Source organism: Macrobrachium nipponense, chromosome 6 (genome assembly GCF_015104395.2).
Source record: "Macrobrachium nipponense isolate FS-2020 chromosome 6, ASM1510439v2, whole genome shotgun sequence".
Lineage (NCBI taxonomy): Eukaryota > Metazoa > Arthropoda > Malacostraca > Decapoda > Palaemonidae > Macrobrachium > Macrobrachium nipponense.
In genome coordinates this window covers 10,113,471-10,120,371 of record NC_061108.1, presented here as the reverse complement: position 1 = coordinate 10,120,371, position 6,901 = coordinate 10,113,471, and positions in this window count along the sequence as shown.

The window sequence follows — 6,901 nt, the reverse complement described above, 5'->3', positions numbered from 1 at the left end:
TTATTATTATTATTATTATTATTATTACTATTATTATTATTATTATTATTATTATTATTATTATTACCGTAATATTTGCGTAATAAAAATTGTGTTATATTGTGTATATATATATATATATATATATATATATATATATATATATATATATATATATATATATATATATATAAAATTATGGATTTTTATTACCCAAACTGTTTTTCACGAGATAGTGAATTTCTTAGCCATTATTATTATTATTATTTATTATTATTATTATTATTATTATTATTATTATTATTATTATTATTATTATTATTATTATTATTTTTTTTTTTTTTTTTTTTTTTTTTTTTTTTTTTTTTTTTTTTTTTTTTGCTCTATCACAGTCCTCCAATTCGACTGGGTGGTATTTATAGTGTGGGGTTCCGGGTTGCATCCTGCTCCTTAGGAGTCCATCACTTTTCTTACTACGTGTGCCGTTTCTAGGATCACACTCTTCTGCATGAGGCCCGGAGCTACTTCAGCCTCTAGTTTTTCCAGATTCCTTTTCTGGGATCTTGGGATCGTGCATAGTGCTCCTCTGATTATGGGTACGATTTCCACTGGCATATCCATATCCTTCTTATTTCTATTTTCAGATCTTGATACTTATTTCCATTTTTCCCCCTCTTTCTCTTCAACTTCAACTCTGGTGTCCCATGGTATTGCGACATCAATGAGTGATACTTTCTTCTTGACTTTGTCAATCAACGTCACGTCTGGTCTGTTTGCACGTATCACCCTATCCGTTCTGATACCATAGTCCCAGAGGATCTTTGCCTGATCGTTTTCTATCACTCCTTCAGGTTGGTGCTCGCTGGAACCACTTATTGTACTGCAAGGGTAGCTGATGTTTCTTGCACAGGCTCCAGTGGAGGGCTTTTGCCACTGAATCATGCCTCTTTTTGTACTGTTCTGTGCAAGTGCCGGGCATTCACTTGCTATGTGGTTTATGGTTTCATTTTTCGTATTGCACTTCCTACATATGGGAGAGATGTTATTTCCGTCTATCATACTTTGAACATATCTGGTTCTTAGGGCCTGATCTTGTGCGCTGTTATCATTCCTTCAGTTTCCTTCTTTAGCTCTCCCCTTTGTAGCCATTGCCAATTGTCATCGCTGGCTAGTTCTTTAGTCTGTCTCATGTATTGTCCGTGCATTGGTTTGTTGTGCCATTCCTCTGTGCTTTCTGTCTTTCTCCTGTCTCTGTATATTTCTGGGTCTTCGTCTACTTTTATTAGTCCTTCTTCCCATGCACTCTTTAGCCACTCGTCTTCACTGGTTTTCAGATATTGCCCCAGTGCTCTGTTTTCGATGTTGACGCAGTCCTCTATACTTAGTAGTCCTCTCCCTCCTTCCTTTCGTGTTATGTATAGTCTGTCCGTATTTGCTCTTGGGTGTAGTGCTTTGTGTATTGTCATTTGTTTCCTGGTTTTCTGATCTATGCTGCGGAGTTCTGCCTTCGTCCATTCCACTATTCCTGCGCTGTATCTGATTACTGGCACTGCCCATGTGTTTATGGCTTTTATCATATTTCCGGCGTTGAGTTTTGACTTGAGTATCGCCTTGAGTCTCTGCATATATTCTTTCCTGATCGTGTCCTTCATCTCTTGGTGTTTTATATCTCCTCCTTCCATTATTCCCAGGTATTTGTATCCTGTCTCATCTATGTGTTTGATGTTGCTCCCATCTGGTAGCTTTATCCCTTCAGTTCTCGTTACTTTGCCTTTTTGTATGTTGACTAAGGCGCAGTTTTTTTCTATTCCAAACTCCATCCTGATGTCTCCAGATACAATCCTTACAGTCTGGATTAGGGTATCTATTTCCTTGATGCTCTTACCATACAGCTTGATGTCGTCCATGAACATCAGATGGTTGATTTTGTTGCCTCTTTTCTTGAGTTGGTACCCGGCATCCATTATTATTATTATTATTATTATTATTATTATTATTATTATTATTATTATTATTATTATTATTATTATTATTATTATTATTATTATTATTATTATTATTATTTTTAATTATTATTATTATTTTTATTATTATTTAGATAATGAACCCTATTTATATGGAAAAAGCCCATAGGGACCATTAACTGGAAATTAAAGCTTCCAAGGAAAATAGTCTTCATGTGAAAGAAGGGACATAATGTAATAAGAAATACAGAAAAAAAGAGATCGGTTATTAGGAAAGAAGAATAATTGAGCAAATTGATAAGAAAATAGATTAAATTTATCAAAATACGATTAAAATAGTTTCAGGACATTCTTGCATTGCATCTTCGCTTGGACTTTTGAAATTCCAATTACAAACGTCCTCATGGAATCTGCTCCACAGTCCAACTATGCGGGGAAGAAATCACGTCTGGAACTGAGGAGGTTGACAGTGAGCCACACTTTCTGTATACTGGTGCTGTTCCTCAGTGAATCTGGTTGCTCTTGGCAGATAAAGGCGGTGGATCAATTGTAACTGTGGAAGATCTCTGTTAAAAATACGTCTCGTGGAAAAATGGCAAACAAGTCGAGAAGATATTAATTCTACGTAAAAAAATCTTTAGGCTTTTAATCAAGACACGTCTTTTCGGTCGTAATCGGTCGTTTTATATCACACGTACCAGAGATCAATTGTAAATAAGGAAGATCTCTGTAAAAATACGACTTATGAAAAACGGCAAACAAGAGACTACCTTTCGATGAGACATTAATTTTACGTAAAACAACCTTTAGGTTTTTAATCAGAGATTAATCAGGGACATCTTTTCGGTCGTAATCGATCGTTTTATATGACGCGTACCCTCTGCAATACGCAGGCAATGGCAAAAATACCCAGGTGGCGCACCGTATTCCTCACGCATCTTAATCCCACCGACACGGTTATTTTAAGGCGTCCTTCGGTCGTACCAAACCGGCCGTAAATGCGAGAGAACCGCCATTTCTCCCGAATCTAACAAGCACTGGCGTGTCGTGCACGGACCATAAATATCTTCCGCGTTACTGGGATTTGTTTAACCAGACGCGGCGTCTCCCGCTCGAGCCGTGACAAAACTTACATAAAGTGGGATGAGGCACGGCCCATTTCCAGGATGTTTTTGATTTGGGGCTCGGGTTGTTAGTCCGGATGGAATAACATTCCTGTCTCGAGGGAGACTTTCTTCCAAAGGAATATACTCCATAAGAATCGATGCTTTATCTATTGCAGGCAGAGGCAACGTTCGTATAAAAAAAAAAAGGAAAGAAAGAGCGAAAGTCTTTCCTAAACAACAATTTTAAAAGGTGCGACTCTTTTACGACAGTCTGTCTTCTTACTCGACTGCACGCGTAGAATTTGGGCGAATGTAAAGTAGAATCTTGTAGCGTAATTGAAAATCACACAAACTTCAAAACTCAACTGATGATCTTGAGGTAGTTCTGTTGACAACCAGCCGATCATATTAAAAATTATAAAATTATTATTATTCAAGAATGAGCTCGTCATCAAACTTAAAAATTACAGGGTATCTTTTAGCTTACTTTGCATACATGAGTGAAAACAGAGAAATGATCTCTATCGGAATATATATAGAGGATAGATATCGTCGAGTATCTTTGCAAATGATTTTCTGTCTTTATGTGACAAAGAAAGAGGACCGCCTGGCTGGTCCTTTCTATTCTGATATCTTACTTTTATCTTGGATGTGATACAAATCCGTGAACGCAAAAACATACTTCAGTCTTGAATGAGAGTCACATGTCATCTTCTTTGCAACATGACATGCAGGCATGCATATTACACATACTACAATGGACTACTGGTAGAAAAATGTAGTCTTAGTTTATAGCTTTTGAATGTTTTGCCCTAATAGAGCACACATCTTAGGTCTGTATGTTTTTTTCTAAGAGAAAGCTAGGAGAGTGGCCTTTCCATCATAAAAGGGGAGAAGTGAAATATATTCGAAAACAATTGCTATTCGGTCGACGCAGATATATTGGTGAACTTACTAGTGAATAAAGCTTATTTTACCTTTTTCTAGATAAATCATAAGATATTTACTTCGCATCCTTTAATATTCTGTAGATGGTTTTGATATACACTCCGCACTCGATATATTGATGTCCAGAAGTATAAAAAAAAAACGCACTGATGATCAGAAGCTGAGATAAACACGAGGAAGTCTGCTGCCTAAATACAAATACACAGAAATAAATATTTTCTAACAAAACGAGAAAATCCGCATACTCCAATGTGTGCCATTATTACTTTTTATTTCTTTGCAATGAAAGAGGAAAACAAGCAATACAATGACGTAAGCGAATGAAAGACTAACTGATCACCACCCGTTATCCAAAATATTACGAAAAATGGATGAATCAAAGACAAAATTTTTATTGCGTTCAAAAATTAATCTCTTACGGCTTAGCCTGGAAAAGCCAAACAATTTCATGCTTAAATTATAAAAAAACCCACAATATTCTCCAATTGAGAGAGAGAGAGAGAGAGAGAGAGAGAGAGAGAGAGAGAGAGAGAGAGAGAGAGAGAGAAATATATCGCTACATCATTCCCTCAGCAATGCCGGTAGGTTTTCATTTCATTCCAACTTGAGTACTCCCCTCAGTAGCCATTGCCACTTGTCATCGCTAGCTAGTTCTTTAGTCTGTCTCATGTATTGTCCGTGCATTGCAATGTTTTTTATGCCATGTCTCTGTTTTGCTTGTCTTTCTCCTGTCTCTGTATATTTGTGAGTCTTCGTCTACTTTTATCTGTCCTTCTTCCCATGCACTCTTGAGCCACTTGTCTTCACTGGTCTTCATATATTGCCCCAGTGCTCTGTTCTCGATGTTGACGCAGTCCTCTATGCTTAGAAGTCCCCTGCCTCCTTCCTTTCGTGTTACGTATAGTTTGTCCGTATTTGCACTTGGGTGTAGTGCTTTGTGTATTGTCATATGTTTCCTTTTTTTCTGGTCTTTGCTGCGAAGTTCTGCCTTAGTCCATTCGACTATTCCTGCGCTGTATCTGATTACTGGTACTGCCCATGTGTTTATGGCTTTTATCATATTTCTGGCGTTGAGATATGACTTGAGTATCTCCTTGAGTCTCTGCATATATTCTTTCCTGATCGTATCCTTCATATCTTTGTGTTTTATACCCCCTCCTTCCATTATTCCCAGGTATTTGTATCCCATCTCATCTATGTTTTTGATGTTGTTCCCATCTGATAGCTTTATCCCTTCAGTCCTTGTTACTTTGCCTTTTTGTATGTTGACTAAGGCACATTTTTCTACTCCAAACGCCATCCTGATGTCTCCAGATACAATCCTTACAGTCTGGATTAGGGTATCTATTTCCTTGATGCTCTTACCATACAGCTTGATGTCGTCCATGAACATCAGATGGTTAATTCTGTTGCCTCTTTTCTTGAGTTGGTACCCAGCATCCATCTTCTGCAGTACTTTTGTCATGGTTAACCTCACGCCTGACTGGACGTATTTTGTTTACGTCGAGATAAATTGTCTGTCGGGTGCCGACTGGACGTATTTTACGTCGACATACGAAAAGTTTTTTTTTAAAATTCGCGGAAAAAATACTTATAGGCCTACCAGCCTAAAACTTTTGAATCACGCGCCTTGGGGGATGCTGGGAGTCCACGGATCAAGGCCTTGTTTTGTTTTGAAGCGTGACCCAGGTGCGCATGCGCGATATCCCTTCTTCTCGCTCCAGCCAGCATCAGTAGCGCACCATCCGAGAGCGATCTTTCGTGAAAAGCGTGCTTTTTCTGGACTTGTGCGAGACTTTGTGCATTTGTATTGCTACAGGACATTCGTAGATATGTCTCAACGACGTGTGAACCGTGAAAGGCGCGTTTTACCCGTCGGAAGGGATCGTGTAAGGCGAGTTTTTGGACATGGATGCTGGCGAGGGCCAAGCACCCAGCATGACCCCGCGCCTCAAGGCCGTTGTTCTGTGCGGCCACGTGTGGCTGAAAGTGTTTTCGGGAACACATCGTTTGCCTTTGGTTACCCCTAGAAACGCATGTGGGCGTCCTTAGGGGCAATCGTAGGCATTTGGGAGGCCTCCAACCAAGGGGACATAGACGAATATCTTTCGGAGCTTGATCGGGAACTGTCGCAAGTCCTCATTTTGATGGCGGATGGTCATCGAGTGATGAGGATCAGTCCCGATGAAAGTGAGGATGATATTTGCCCCCAATGTCCGTTCGAGGCTCACATCCCGAAAGTGAGCTCGAATTCAGTGCATACGAGGGGGAAATCTGAGGGGGAGGGGGAGGGGGAGGGAGGTGGGGATACGGGCTCAAGTTTTTATCGCAGAGGACGATACAGAAAGTGAGGGCCTAAGTGAGGGTGATGGGCCAACGGGGGGGGGTAGTGTGCATCGTGCCCGCACCCGTGCGCTGTGCGCGCGCACGGGGCACGTAGCAAGGTCGGCTCGTCGCGCCAGCCCAAGGTGAAGGTCGGTCGTCGGAGAGTGACGAGGGGTGGACGGAGGACCCCACCCCTCTAACATGCACCCCTTCACGGCAACCCCTGGGATGACCGTACCAGTACCCCTGACTGTTTTGGGATTCATCCACCGCTTTTCCTGACGGCGGGAATTGCTGGAATACCTGGTACACGAGACGGTGGACTAACGCTCGGTACTGCCGATATGAGCTGAAGACGACCTTGTCGTATTCCTGGCGGGGTTGCAACCTCATTGACATGGCACATTTTTTTGGGGCTCCACCATTTGGTTTTTTTGTTTGAACAACTGCTATCGACGTCCAGGCAATATTGGAAGAGAAGTTATTTTTTATATATGCCGAATGTGCCTGGCGTTATGTCCCGTGATAATTTCCTGGCGATGGACAGGTACTTCAACGCCTTCAACCGAAGGGCCATAC